We start from the raw sequence: 16325 nt of genomic DNA, 5'->3' as shown, positions 1-16325 counted from the left end.
GGCACTCACCCCATGTGGTCAGAAACTCATCTGGAAGTGGCAGGCTGGCACAGACTGGTCAGCCTTGCACTAGCAGTTGGGCTAACAAATAAGGGGCATCGCTAAGATCCCACTCTGTGTGCATTTTTAAATAAATCCCTCAGTGGCATCAGTGTGGGTTTATTGTGCTGAGAAGTTTAATACCAAACTTCCCAGTATTCAGTGTAACCATTATGGTGCTGTGGAGTTCGTAATGACAGACTCCCAGACCATATACTCAGTATGGCTACCCTGCACTTACAAAGTCTAAGAATTGTAGTGCTCACGCAGCTGTGCCCTCACCTGTGGTATAGTGCACCCTGTTTTAGGGCTGTAAGGCCTGATAGAGGGGTGACTTACCTATGCCACAGGTAGTGGTTTGTGGGCATGGCACTCTGAGGGGAGTGCCATGTCGACTTTACCTTTTTCTCCCCACCAGCACACACAAGCTGCAATGGCAGTGTGCATGTGTTTTCTAAGGGGTCTCTTAGGGTGGCATAATACATGCTGCAGCCCTTAGGGACCCTCCCTGGCCACAGGGCCCTTGGTACCACTGGTACCTTTTACAAGGGACTTTAGCTGCGTGTCAGAGGTGTGCCAATTGTGGAAGCAACAATACAGTTTAGGCAAGGAACACAGAGCCTGGGGCCAGGTTAGCAGGATCCCAGAACGCTCTCAGTCAAGTTAGCTACACAGTGGCCTTCTATGCTTCAAGCATGAGAGAAATTAATGACCACATATTTCTAAAGAAAAACTTAAAAATGTGGTTGTTTCAACATAAGCTCTAATATCCCCCTTTCTTTGGTTGATTCTACCCCAGTTACAGAACAAATCCGTTAATCAAATGTTCTTCAGATAATAAACAGATAAACTCTGCACATACTGCAGAAGCTCTATATTATCAACTTTACAATAAGGGTTGTGCTGCACATCAAGCGATTTTTTTTTTACCGGTGTAGTATTGTGTAGCTGTAGGAAAATGCCTTTCATGGCATGGTTACCCACTAACGTTTTGCCTTTTGTTAATACTAGTTATGATTGAAAGTGTGCTGGGATCCTGCTAACCAGGCCCCAGCACCAGTGCTCGTTCCCTACACTGTACCTTTGTCTCCACAATTGGCACAGCCCTGCCACATAGATAAGTCCCTTGTAAATGGTATCCCTGGTACCAAGGGCCCTGTGACCAGGTTAGGTCTCTAAGGGCTGCAGCATGTATTATGTCACCCTGGGGATCCCTCACTCAGCACATGTACACTGCCTCACAGCTTATGTGCTGGTGGGGAGAAAATTCTCTAAGTCGACATGGCACTCCCCTCAGAGTGCCATGCCCACATCCCACTGCCTGTGGCATAGGTAAGTCACCCCTCTAGCAGGCCTTACAGCCCAAAGGCAGGGTGCACTATTCCACAGGTGAGGGCATAGTTGCATGAGCACTATGCCCCTAAAGTGTCTAAGCCAAATCTTAGACATTGTAAGTGCAAGGTACCCATAAAGAATATATGGTCTGGGAGTCTGTCAAATAGGAACTCCACAGTTCCATAATGGCTACACTGAATTCTGAGAATTTTGGTATCAAACTTCTCAGCACAATAAATCCACACTGATGCCAGTGTGGGATTTATTGAAAAATACACAGAGGGGATCTTAGAGATGCCCCCTGTAAACCAGTCCAATTCCTAGTGTTAGGCTGACCAGTTCCTTCGGGCCTGCCACATCCAGACGGGTTTCTGGCCACATGGGATGAGTGCCTTTGTCACTCTGTGGCCAGGAACAAAATCTGCACTGGGTGGAGAGCTTCTCACCTCCCCTGCAGGAACTGTAACACCTGGCGGTGAGCCTCAAAGGCTCAAGCCTGGTGTTACAGCGCCCAAGGCACTCCAGCTAGTGGAGATGCCGGTCCCTCCGGACACAGACCTTACTTTTGGCAGCAAGTCCAGAGGAGATAATGAGAAAAACAAGGCGGAGTCACCCACCAGTCAGGACAGCCCCTAAGGTGTCATGAGCTGAGGTGACCTCTGCCTTAGGAAATCCTCCATCTTGTTTTAGAGGATTCCCCCAACAGGAATAGGGATGTGCCCCCCTCCCCTCAGGGAGGAGGCACAAAGAGGGTGTAGGCACCCTCCAGGGCAGTAGCTATTGGCTATTGCCCCCCAGACCTAAACACACCCCTTAATCGAGTATTTAGGGGCAACCTTGAATCCAGGAGATCAGATTTCTGCAAACTGAAGGAAGAAGAAGGACTGCTGACCTGAAAGCCCCGTAGAGACAACAGAGACAACAACTGCCCAACAACAACAACAATTGGCCCCAGCCCTACCGGCCCATCTCCAGATTCAAAGAACCTGCACAGCGACGCATCCAGCGGAACCAGCGACCTCTGAGGACTCAGAGGACTGACCTGCACCTAAAGGACCAAGAACCTCCTGAGGACACCGGCTATGTCCAAAAACAGAAACAAGAAACCAACTTTAAAGAGACTCTTGCCTCACTCCAGAAGCGTAAGGCTTAACACTCCGCACCCGACGCCCCCGGCTCGAGCTCAGTAGAACCAACACTGCAGAGAGGACTCCCAGGTGACTCCAACGACGTAGACACCCTGAGTCGACCTCCCAGCACCACCACAGCGACACCTCCAGACAGGATCCAGAGGCTTCCCCTGACTTCGACTGCTTGGTAACAAAGGAACCCGGACGCCTGGACCAAGCACTGCACCCTCAGCCCCCAGGACGGAGAGGAACCATCTACCAGTGTAGGACTGACCAGCAGGTAGCCCTCATCCTAGCCCAGTCGGTGGCTGGCCGAGAAGACCCCTGTGCCCTGCCTGCATCGCCAGAGTGACCCCCGGGTCACTCCAGTGCTTTCAACACAAAACCAGACACCTACTTTGCACACTGCACCCGGCCGCCCTTGTGCCGCTGAGGGTGTATTTTGTGTGCCTCTGAGTGTGTCCCCCATTGCTCTAAAAACCCCAACTGGTTTGCTCCCCAAGGACACAGGTACTTAACCTGCTAGCAGACTGGAACCGGAGCACCCCTAGGCGCCCATGTTATTTGGGCCCTCCTTTGACCTTTGCACCTGACTGGCCCTGTGTTGCTGGTGCTGAGGGTTTGGGGTTGCCTTGAACCCTCAACAGTGGGCTGCCTATGCCCAGGAGACTGGACTTCTAAGTGCTTTACTTACCTGAGAAACTAACCAATACTTACCTCCCCCAGGAACTGTTGATGTTTGCAGTGTCCACTTTTAAAATAGCTTATTGCCATTTTTGCCCCAACTCTGTATACTACTGTTTTAATTCAAAGTTCCATACTTACCTATGTGAAGGACCTTACAATTTATGTACTTACCTAAATTCTGAATCTTGTGGTTCTAAAATAAATTAATTAAGTCATATTTTTCTATATAAAAACCTATTGGCCTGGAGTTAAGTCTTTGAGTGTGTGTTCCTCATTTATTGCCTGTGTGTGTACAACAAATGCTTAACACTACCCTCTGATAAGCCTACTGCTCAACCACACTACCACAAAATAGAGCATTGGTATTATCTAATTTTGCCACTATCAACCTCTAAGGGGAACCCTTGGACTCTGTGCACACTATCTCTCACTTTGAGATAGTATATACAGAGCCAACTTCCTACAATACCCATTTTAGTGCTGTTCCTGGAAATGTTATTTTAGCAACTAGGCCTGCCACTTGTGTTCTTTAACCCGTTTTATTATGCTTTATTTTTGTTATTTCAGATTAGGCCACATTCGTGGTGTTGTTTTATTTTCTTTATCTAATTGTTCTTTCGCCTAGGAAAGCATTGCGCTTCTCAGCGAAACATTCTTTTCACTTTGTGCTTTCCTCAAGGCTGCAGCGAGGCAGGGTTGCTGGCAAAGTGGTACACTGCGTCTCCATCATTCACAGAAACACACACATCCTTATGTGGGGACATTTTCTTAGAACATCAGCTGTTTTATTATAAAACCACTTCTCTGTCCCATGCACGTTAGAGGGAGATTCCAGCCAGATGACTACAACCGCATGTTGATTGACCTTGCAGCAGCTGCTTGCTGAGACGACCGGTTCCCTGGCCTACATGGAGATGGTGTCTCTATAGAGAACAGGCTTCCTTGCTCAGATATGGAGGATGATGCCTTCCCAGGGGGGAATCCTGAAGGGCAGATTAGGGCTTATCACGCTGTGCTGTAAAATAGCTTAGGTAGGAACCGCATATATTACACATGGTGACAGTGTGGTGGGACTTTTCTTGTATTTCACTTTTCTTGTCATCATTTTGCTTCTAACGTGTCATCATTCTAATAATGGAATTCATGCCATAATTTATCTAAGACACAGCTGATTCAATAAATCTTATTGAACCATTTTCTGACTCTGTTTGTCTTTGCATGTGTGAGACTAATGTAATTGAGAGATACACCACCATTTCACTGAGAAGTCATCTTGTCATGCGCCCGGATGCCACAAATCATACCTGTTCGTGGGCAGAGATGACGCGATGTTAGTTGGCCGGAAACAGATCAGGCCGACAGTTGTCACATGGCGTGGGATTGGTCTCAGTTCCCCACAATTCAGGTGATATTGCCCCCTAAATCCAGCAGCCTCATTAGGATAACGAGAGCCCACGCGACAATATTTGTATTGTCTTATCCTCTAAGTCTCTTAAACAATTTTAATATATAGTGTAGTCATCCATTATGTGCTGGAATTAATGCTTTGGACGTAGACATTAAATTAAGTGTTGAACTAAGAAGAGTTTGCTTGTGGTTACCTTGGTCTTTCTCATCCAGCAATTGTTTTTGTTTTTCTTACTTTCCGGTTTTGTACATTTAATACAATATGCTATGTTTTGTTCCTTGTCTCAGACTGGATCTTGAAACCTCATTTATTTGAGAGGTGTTTATTTGATGCACAGCCATACTTCTATTACAACCATACTTGTATCAAGACTGCCATAACTAGGTGACTGAAGGCGTGTTTGTGGAGAGTTACCTTGTAAGTGAGTATAATATTGATATGGGACAAAGTAGAAAATACAAATGTAACTGTTTAACAATTCATTTTTTTTTTATCATTACCTTTTAACATATAGGTTTGTCTATTTTAATTTGCTGTGTTTACATGTCGTGTAATTATGGCAATTCATGCATATAATTATTTACTTTAAATACTGGCCAAATTGATTATTATGCATAATCAATGGCTTATGCCATGATTTATTGCATATATTCAAATAAGGAGAGGATTGAATCTAATGAAATTTTGAACTTGCAATATTTGGGGCGATATTATACATACATACATATATATATATATATATATATATATATATATATATATATATATATATATATATATATATATATGGTTTTCTAAGGTTGTAGTTCATTTGACTGTTTCTTTCAGCAGTGAAACATTTTACTCCTGAGGATGGTTCTCTGACTTATTATAATGCAGCCAAAACGACAACTCCCTTATTGACAAGATTTAAGTTGTAAGGTCTATTTACAGTAACTTTGCTTTGTGGTGTGGTGCACACCTGGCCCAATTGTGTTTTGTAATATGTATGCTGTCTGCATATAAGTTTCCCCATTTGTTTCCCCTATTGTGTACCTTGTCTCTAACATGCCTTATCTGGAGAAGAAAGACTAAGGCCCTCATTATGACATTGGCAGTAAATCTCGCTGACGGCTGCCAACTTACCGCCATGCTGGCGAATATCCATTCACCATATTATGACACACACACACACCATTTTGACAGAATACAGCCACATACACAAATCCGCCAAACCAAAGGTAAGTGATAAACTGGCGGTCCCAAAACCCACACCGTTACGCCAACAGAACAACGCCCACCACATTATGACCCACGAATCACCACGGCGGACATTCAAAAGCAGTAAACCATTGAGGGTACATACCGCTGCGCTCAAAATGGACACTCACATACAAAACAACACTACATTGGACAATACCCAAAACACACACCTGACAACCATACACACACCACACCCACACCACTATAAAACACACACCCACATTACCCACAACCCCTACGTACAATTGCCACCAGAAGACTGAGAAGAAGAGCACAGAGACAACTAGAAACACACCACTTACACCCCTCACGCACTGTACATCACACACCCCACCACATTACCCAACACACCCTCACCAACACACATCACCCATGTCACCACAAAGGCACCCATGTTTCACTGAGGAGGAGTTAAGGGTCATGGTGGAGGAAATGATCAGGGTAGAGCAACAGCTCTTTGGAGCACAGGTGAAGCAAATATTAATAGCAAGGAAGGGAGAATCGTGGACAGGGTCAACGCTGTGGGACAGCACCCAAGAACAAGTGACGACATCAGGAAAAGGTTGAACGAGCTATGGGGGAAGGTACGTTCCATAGCAGCAAGACACCAGCTCGCCATACAGAGGACTGGCGGTGGACCCCCACCTCCTTCCCCACAGCATGGGAGGACTGGACACTGGTAAGTCAACTTTTAACAATTATCACCCCCCAATACCTGCATGCCATCACACACCTTCACTCCCATCACTCCACCACATCCCACACACTCCACGAACACATCTCTCTAATCCCAATGCCACAAGCAAGAGCTGGCAGGGTAACAACAACCTTAGAGGGGAAGCTACAGAAGTACATATGTCATACACTTGAAGCATAATACATCATTTACAACCCCTCAGGTACCCCAGCAAATATCACTGGAGAGGAGGTGCCACCACTATCCAGTCCCCAAACAGAAGAGGCCCATAGTGATGACAGTAACTCTGGACTTCTGAATCTGGACGACCTCCCTGGCCCATCAGGGTCCACTGGACAGCCGATCACCCAAGCCCACTCACAGACCACCACAGAGCCTCCCCCATCAGGAACCAACACCACAGCACCCACCTAGCGTACCAACGTCTCTGTCCTCAGGACGCATCAATCAGCAGTGTGCCCACCTCTACAGGGGCCCCAGGCCGCACCTCGCCCACAAGACAATGAGGGACCTGGGGTCAGTGGCAGTGGGCACACCGTTCAGGGGACAGAGGCACAAGCCAACAGGGACACTGGGAGGACTGCTGTGTGCCAGGGGGAAGACAGGACCAGGGAACCGACTCTCCAGGAGGCACTCTCCAAGATCCTGTGAGCCTACCAACATTTCAAGGACATGATGGGCCAGATCCTAGACAATGTGCAGGAGAACAGGCGGCTGCAGGAGGGACAGTATCAGGGGACCAGGGAGGACTTGCAGACTATTTACAACATCCTGATCTCCATAACAGGGGTGCTGGCAGACATGGCCAATATCATGAGGGAGGCAACAGCACATCAGCGGGCCCCTACCACTAGCCAGTCATCTGAACAGCCCTCCACGTCCGCTGCAGCTAGTGGCCAGGAGGCCCCACCACAGGACCCACAGACCACCAGCACCCTTCCCCCTGCAGAAGGGGAACCACCACAGCAAACGTTCCCTGCGAACCAGACAGAAGCCAGAGACACTTGCAAAGACCACAACAGCAAATGAGACTCTCCTGATTGTCCCACTTGTGTCCCACTCAGTCACCTTGTCCACCTTGAACTGCCATTGCTCCCCTTCCTATGTCCCCATGGACATTGCACCTGTGCTACAAACAGACTGGAACAATACCCTGTGCTTTCCTCCATCATCACCCCATTCCATTGCACTTTCCCCTCTACATTTTAGCACAATAATAAACACCCTTGGATAACACTCGACTACTAGTGTTTCATGTATTGCAAATTTGTATTGATTGAAACAGCTACAACCATTACAACTAAACTATAAATAGTATGAACATAGAATTAATGACCTGTTGCTAGTTGTTGTGACCACATCAGGACAATGCTGTCAGATCACCAACATCTGTAAAATGAATATCCATAGGTAACAGCAAGTAGGGGAAACAAGTAGGTAATGCCATCATGTCAATGCCACACAGAATACACCAATAGTCACAGAAATGTGAAGTAGCACTGTCTCACCTGTGTGTCATTGAAAGTACTGACGTATCACCATTGTTCTGTTGTCCACATCCTCATCCTCTGCCTCATCATCCTCACTGTCCTCAGGGTCCACTGCTGCCACAGGAGCATCTCCAGTCTCCTCCTCCTAAAGAAGAGGTATATGGCGTCTGAGGGCCAGGTTGTGCAACATGCAGCATGCCACTACTATTTGGCAGACCTTCTTGGGTGAGTAGCACAGGGATCCACCTGTCAGATGGAGGCACCTGAACGTGGCCTTCTGGAGGCCAAAGGCCCACTCAATGATCCTTCTGGTTCGCCCATGTGCCTCATTATAACGTTCTTCTGCCCTTGTCCTGGCATTCCTCACAGGGGTCAGCAGCCATGATAGGTTTGGGTAACCAGAGTCACCTGCAAATACTGAGGAACAACATTTAGGCACACACTATCCTTTATGGCCACCAGCATAGGCATACACCAACATATACTGGGTGGGAACCAAGGCTCACCTATTAGCCACACCCTGTGCCTCTGTAGTTAGGACATCACATTTGGGGCACTGTGATTTCATAGGACAAAGGCATCATGCACCGGCCCAGGATACTTACGATTGACGTGGGAGATGTACTGGCCCGCCAGGCGCACCATCTTCACATTCATGGAGTGGAAACTCTTACGATTCCTGAACACCTGTTAATTTTCCTGGGGTGGGGGTTGAGGGTGGGGGGCAAATGCAATATGTGTACCGTCAATTGCCCCAATTATTTTGGGGATATGTCCCATTGCATAAAACCCAGCCTTCACAGTGGCCAAATCCTCCACCTGGGGGAAAGCAATGTAACTGCACATGTGTTTTAATAGGGCAGACAACACTCTTGCCAGCACTATTGAGAACATTGGCTGTGACATTCCTGTTGCCAAGCCCACTGTCACTGGGAAAGAGCCAGGTGCCAGGAAATGGAGCACTGATAGCACTTGCACAAGTGGGGGGGGATCCCAGTGGGATGACGGATAGCTAAGATCAGGTCAGGTTCCAACTGGGCACACAGCTCTGTGATTGTGGCCCTGTCCAGTCTATAGGTGAGTATTATGTGCCTGTCCTACAGTGTAGCCAAGTCCACCAGGGGTCTGTACACAGGGTATGTCTCCATCTCCTATCCATCCGCAGCAGTAGGTATCTAAGGGACACAAGAGTGAGCATGCTGTCACAATTTGAACAACTATACCACAACAGCAGTCCACAACGTGCAATCATGTATTGGGACAGTGTAATTTATAAGTATGTGCCTATTTACCCTGTGACACAGCAATTATCAATAGGCCTGTTCACCCCCCCGAAATGGCGACCGCCTGTCCTGTGTGAAGGGACAGGTGGAAGTGAGGTAATGCCGCCGACGTTGGGCAGTAGGCAGCTGTTAACCGCCATGCAATTCCTCATTGGTTTATATTGGGCCCTATGGGGTACAGTGGCCAATGGGGATCTACGCCGGGGGTGATGGTATGTACCGCCACGGACGTGCCCACCATTTTATTTCACATTCCTCACTTGTTTCCTGATCTTCCATGGGAGGGTACCTACACTGCATGTGCTGCTGTGACCTGTGTCTGGCACCTACCATGGCCATGTGACTGGGGAAAGGGCCTCAGCCTTCACTTCTGAGGAGTTGGAGCGACTGGTGGATGGGGTCCTACCCCAGTATGGACTGCTGTCTGGGCCTTCAGACCAACAGGTGAGTACCCAGTGGACACGATGGATGTGGCATGAATGCATGGAGTTGTGTGTGAAGATATCGTGTAAGGGGGTAGGTGGATGTCCTCTTGGTGGTGTACACTGAGCTATGTGTGTGCCAATGGTGATAGAAACAGGTATGGTGGGCCATTTGTGTGACCCAGGGGATCTATGGCAGGCGGAGCACCCACGGTCCTAAATGGTGGGAGGACCTGAGATGCTGGGCACGAAAGACCACAGAGGCCCAGCTGGGGATGGCCTCCCAACGAGGAAGGGGTGCCAGTCGGACCCTGACCCCCCTGATGGCCCACATACTGGTTGTGGCCTACCCTGAGCTGGATGGGGGCTTGAGGGCATCATAGCAGCCACAAGGGGGCGAGTACAGTGGCAATCATTACAACTTACGGCTGGTGGGGTGGTATTCGGGTGGTGGTTGTGTGTCAGTGGGTGCCCTTAAGCCAGGCCAGACATAGCAGCGTAGGTCCTCTGGAGGCTAAGGGTTTGAATGGAAAATACTGCTTACCTAGCTAGTTAGTATTCACTTCTGGGCAGGGCTGCATGGGTTCCAGGTGTGCTGCAGTTGGCGGTGTGTGCCTCTCCTCATGCCTTGGTGACTAGCCATTTCACTGGTAGTGCAATACATAGTGTGTAGGCCTGTTCCCTGTGTGTGAGGGTGCTTTGTACGCCAACGGTGGTGTTGGTGCAGTCACTGACCCAGTGTATCCTTTGTCTCTCTCCCCCTTTCTTGTTTTTTGTCATCCTGTCCTTATGTGAATTAGCATCACCTGGTAGAGGAGCAGAGGCACCGGCAACAGAGTCCACCGACGCTGAGGGAACCAGTGGGACGGAGGGTGAGGGGAACACCACGGCGGAGACTGGAGGGGACAACACAGACTCTGATACCTCCTCCAATGGGAGCTCCCTGGTGGTGGCAGACACTTCTGTGGCCACCCCAGCTGCAGGTAAAGCCGCCACCCCATACCAGTAGCCCCTAAGCGAGTTGCCCGTGCCCGCTCACCCAGGAGGGTGGGCATCTCCTTCGCCCCAGGCACCTCTGGCCCTGCACCAGCTGTGAAGAAGGGGAAGGAGCCTGCACGAGCTGTGCGGAAGGGGAAGGAGCCTGCACCACCAGGCAGAGGGGCGAAGAGCCCATCCACCCATGCCAGGACGGGTAAGAGATCCCCAACCCACAACCAGGAGGACAAGAGGCACTCTACGCCAGCAGAAGCTGTCAGGCAAACACCGCCACCACCAGCAGCTGACACAGCGCCCCCACCGCCAGCCGTGGATGTGCTGTCATCACAGAGTGCAGGTGCTGCCCAGGAGCCTCCCCCAACCACCACCAGCATGCAACCATCACAGAGTGCAGGGGTTGCCCAGGAGCCTCCCCCAACCACCACCAGCATGCAGCCATCAGTGAGTGCAGGGGCTGCCCAGGAGCCTCCCCAACCACCACCAGCATGCAGCCACCACCGCGGGCGGACGCCATGTAGTCCACCCTCCAGGGGCTACTGTGCGGGCTGCCCCCTCCGGAACCAGTGGGGTATTCACCCACTTGAGAGACTGTGGCCTTGCACTCCCCAGCACAAAGCAATGGGCATGTTGCCCCCTCCAGAACCAGTGGGGTATTCACCCACCTGAGAGACTGTGGCCTTGCAGTCCCCAGGACAAAGCAATGGGCATGTTGCCCCCTCCAGAACCAGTAGGCAAGACACCCACTTGAGAGGCCTTCCACTCCCCAGGACAAAGCAATGAGCATGTTGCCCCCTCCAGAACCATTGGGCTTGTTCCCGCTTCTGGCTGAGGTGCCACCCTCCTGCCCTGAGGTGCCTGTCTATTTGCTAACTGATGCCCCTGCAGTGTTCTATCCGGATTTGCTCAGGATTCAAGTTGGGCCTTGGACTGTGCCCTGTGTCCATGTGGGCCCTTTGAACTCTGGACTGGGCAGTGTCCCTTTTTTATACAAGTGCACATATCTGTTTCATGGCCAAATCGGATTATGAATTTTGATGTTGAACTGATTACAATCACTTTTGTCAATTCCTGTTGTCCTTGCATTATTCTGCCGATTTTCGGTGTGTCAAATTGTTTTTGTGGTGCAGCTGGTTGTGTGTATGGTGTGTGTGTGTCAGGTGTGTGTTGGGCATTTGTGTGTGTCACTCTCTTTTTTCTTCCCACCCTTCCTTGTGTGCTAGGCGGCTGTACTCACCGTCGTCGTCTTCGTCGGCGTTGGTGTTCCAGGTGGAGCATAACGCAGACGATCATCGGGAAAAATTGCAGTTCAGATTCCATGGCGGCCTGGTTCTTCCCTGTGTCTCCAATGGTGAGTCCTTTGAATTTTGTGCTCTGTTTCAGCCACGCTTTTGTTGGCATTGGTACTGCCCCGGAAAAGGTGGCGGTTTGCAGGGTGGGCGGAACTTTGATTTCCACCTGGCTGTAGGCGGCTACCGCCGTGGCGGTTCGTGTGGTACATTGGCTGTCTAACGGAGATATCACCGCCATGGTCATAATTTGGCGGTACTTACCGCCAGCCTGTTGGCGGTATTAGCGCCACTTTATCACCTACCGCTAGGGTTGTAATGAGGGCCTAAATTTTATGAAACATAAAAAGATGCAATTTATTCTTTAACCATTGCCCTTCTATTGTTTCTTTTATATCTGATGACTAAAATATTTTAATCACTCTAAACATTGGTATTATGTTAAACAATATAACCCCTAGAGTTGTATATGTATCTACTCAACCACTATGGGTAAACTGGGTAACCCCTCTTTGAATTAGTTAGGGCTTGCTTGATTTAGAGTTTGGTGGATGGGTGACTCCGTCACAAACATGACGGATATCCCATCCACCAAAATATGGTCCCCATAGGCTATCATGGGATCGCAATGCAGCAGAAGAGATCTCCATCACGTTTGTGACAGAGTAACCCCTGTCGCCAAACATTAAATCAGGCCCTTAGCCATCACTGTAACTGTAAATCCAAGACCACAGTGCCCCTGCTTATGACCACTGCATAAGATGCACTCTCTTCAGTAGGACTGCCCACTGGCTAATACAATTCAGGATCAGGTAAAATATCATATTTATAAAAAAAATCCTCAAAAGTAAACACAAGTCCAAGGAGTACCTGGGTTCATGAGCAGGTTCAGATAGAAACTAAGGCCCAAAGCAGAACATGTTTCAAACAAACCATTAGTGGCTAGAAGTTCAGGGGGAGTAATTATTTCTAAGAATACTACTTCTGATGTTGGCACCCTTCGATGGTTCCTGTGCTTCCTGACGTAATAAGGAGAGGTGGTCCTCCATCAGCCAATCTGAGGATGGTGGCAGGGACAGCGGAGTTTCTATGAATGGAAAATTAGAAGCCCCATCGGAAAATTTGAAGCACTCAATTGTCAGAAGATTTGGTGTGCCATTGGGTTCAGGCAGGTGGTGCTTGATCTGGCCACCAACAGGGTGCTCAAGTTGGCTTGCGAGGATATTAAAGAGATTTGGAGGCAGCGGCTGCTGGGGGAGGGTGGAGGACTGGGCAGATCTCTGTCTTTGAGTCCTACAGAACATGTGGTATCTGTGGACATTAAATGGCTGGGAAGCAGGGGTGGCTGAGTTGAAAATGACGTGGCTGGCAGCCACTACCGTCCATATAGAAAGAGCAAAAAGGAGGGCTTAGTTGGCATGGAGCCATGTGAGCACCAACGACCAGCCAGTGATCCTACTCTCCTAAAGCACTCAAGGTCTGAATCGGCTTTATCTAACAGATGAATGCCATCTAAGGGCATGTCCTTAAAGGATGCCTGAATGTCTCCCAAGAACCAGCTGATCTCAGCGGGCAGGGCGACGCAGCTCCACCAATGAAGGAAACGACCTGCCATCCAGTGAGTCTGTTGAGTCCAGCCCCCATCCGATCATAAACCTGACTGCATTCCAGCCATCTACAATAGCCTGGATAGGATGGCTTGGGCCTCCTCCAAAACCACAGGCAGCACTTCTGCAACCAAGTCCCAAGACTGTGTGGCTATATCGGCCCAGAAGGCACACGGTGTTCACCAACCGTAGTGCAAGACTGGTGGAAGAGAAAACTATCTTTCTAAAGGCAGCCAGCCTCTTGGATTCCCTACAGGTGGAGTAGGGAAAGCTTTGGGATTAACCTTACAGGTTAAGGCCTGCAGCACTAGGTTCTCAGGTGTGGGGTGCTCAGTAAGGAAAGCTGGGTCCTCAGGAGAGGGCGGTGGCAGCATGCAAATGTCCTTGCAGGACTTCATCCAGTTCCTGAGCAGGACATCAAACATGGCTTTATTTAAGGGCAGGATGGGTTCTGTGTGGGACACCCCAGGCGGAAGCACCACAGTCAAAACATTGGCCTTGACTTACACCGAAGGCAGTGTGAGGTCAAAGACCTCAGTCGCTCTCCTTAACACCCTAGCAAAGGAGGCCCCTTTGTCTGTAACCATAGTAGGAGGAGAGACAAGGCTAGTGTCTAGTCAAGTGTCCAGCCCACAGGTTCATACCAGTCATCTTCGGCCAAACATTCTTCAAGGGGATCAGGACAGAAGTTGTATCCTCAGATCCACCCCAGTCATACTACTCACAGGGCCTGTCAAGAAAAGAAGGAATTGTCTCCAACCTGGAAGAACTTGGTACAGTCAGAGTAATCAATATCGGATGACACCGGTCCAGCTCCTTATTGGAGTCATGAATTACTTTGGGTTTCAGCACTCCCAGCAATGGTAATGGCATCACTGGAACAAACCCCGGCAAAGGTTGTGGGTTGGTGACCAGAGTCAGTCCGGATCTGGAGGGCCAAACCGGTACCTACGGGCAAACCCACTGGCAGTAGCCCAGTTGAGGCACCTCACAAACCTGTGGGTGCTCCAGAGGGGTCCAGCCACCCAATGATGAGGTGCATGGCCTCATAGAACTCGAGTTGGGTGAGGGTCATTCTGGCTCAAGGAAATTCATGAGGAGTGGGTCAAGGATCAGGCTTTGCAGAGGACTTCTGGGAGCGGTGCCTAGACTTGTAAAGTCATTCCTGCACCTCGACTGATGACTTGGACCAGTGCGACAAAGTCGAAGAGTGCTTTAACTTCTTGATGTTCACTTTCTAGTGGGACTTTACGCAACAAGTTTGACCTCGATGATGACTGGCGGGAACGACTCCAAGACCTGGAGGAGGGGTGGAGTTGTCCGATCTTGGGTGGTCAGGAGCTTCATTGCCTGCTCCCAGATCACTTTGGGGTTCATTATACGGCAATTGGGACAGGCCCTGGTGTTACAGTCTGGCTCTAGGCACCACGAGCAATCTGGGTGGGGAGCCTGTCACAAACATTTGCCTGTGACAGGCTCCACAGAGTTTAAAACCCACAGCTGCAGGTGACATCTTTAAGGCACACTAGGAACAAAAAGGCTCACAAAGATCGACAATATGCTCTTATGGACCTGTGCTGATGGCACAGAAAGAAAGCAGACTAAGGTCAGTGCACTGGGGTATCTGTTTAAAACCAGCAAGTCCAAATAGTGATCTGATATAAAGTTATACACCTCACTGTGGTGCTTCACTAGAGATCTGACATTTATTAAGGTGGTTCACAGACCACTATTTCTAAGGATAGAAGAGCCCATATTAATTGGGGGAGCCTTGTAGAGACCAAACTCATTTCACATTAACCAAGCAGTGAACAACTAGAACTTATCAATGGGGATTACAACAGAGGCTAGGTAGGTACGGTGTCTTACAGCGCCATCTTTGCTTCCTATAGCCTGCCATCTAGAAATGGCGGCTAGAGAAGCAACAGAAAGTGGAAGGTTGAGGGAGAACATGGTCCTCAGTCTCTATTTACTTCTTATGGAGGCCTTTACGCCACCTACCACGCAAGAAAAAAAGACTAGTGTGAGCAGAGACCACAGCAGCGTCTTCTGCCTGGAGTGTGTGAAATAAAATCACCTGTAGAAAAAAACAAAGCCGGAAAGGCTAGGGAAAGACATTTCACAGAGTAAAATGGTAAGAAAAAAAAACTATCTGAGGCATGAAGAAACTTAGTATCTGTAAAAACAAAATTGACATAACAGAAATCAAACAATCGGATAAGTGGTACACAGATATAACATTGGACAGCAAATCAGATATTCAATTCGGCATGGTCTGCAGCAAAGGAGGCTAGTTGCATCTGACAATGGCTATGCTGCTTAATTGCGCTGTGACTGGTCAACAGATATTCATGTGTGGTGTAAACGTTTATCTTGGAGTACTCGTCATTCTAACAAGAACGTTACATGATACGGGCCAATCCCCCTGGGCCAAGTCCGTGCTATATAAAGCATGAACCGAGCTGTGTGATAAGCAAAAAATAAATAATAGTGCTCTTGTTTAAACTAATTATTATTCAGTTCTGTTATATGTGCTTTTTAAGCCTGGTGTCATAATCAGCAAATGAAGATCAAGCACAATCCTCGCCCCCAGTCATGACACAGTTTGGAAACAATAAAGTCCTGATGTATAATAATGAACAGAGTGCAATAAATTCCTTTTAACTGTGACCTTTACACAATGTAATGTAATGCCATTTATAG

The 16325-nt window shown here is 48.7% G+C and overlaps 1 protein-coding gene across 4 annotated transcripts in view; it reads right to left on the bottom strand.

The window, feature by feature from the left end:
* The window catches only part of UBR3 (ubiquitin protein ligase E3 component n-recognin 3), a 1605611-nt gene that overhangs the window by 108176 nt on the left and 1481110 nt on the right, over nucleotides 1-16325 (bottom strand). The gene's annotated exons all lie outside the window — the stretch shown is intronic.

The sequence above is a fragment of the Pleurodeles waltl genome, chromosome 3_1 (assembly GCF_031143425.1).
Source record: "Pleurodeles waltl isolate 20211129_DDA chromosome 3_1, aPleWal1.hap1.20221129, whole genome shotgun sequence".
Taxonomy (NCBI): Eukaryota; Metazoa; Chordata; class Amphibia; order Caudata; family Salamandridae; genus Pleurodeles; species Pleurodeles waltl.
The sequence above is the reverse complement of the archived record's forward strand: the minus strand, read 5'-3'. Positions and strand labels throughout refer to the sequence as shown.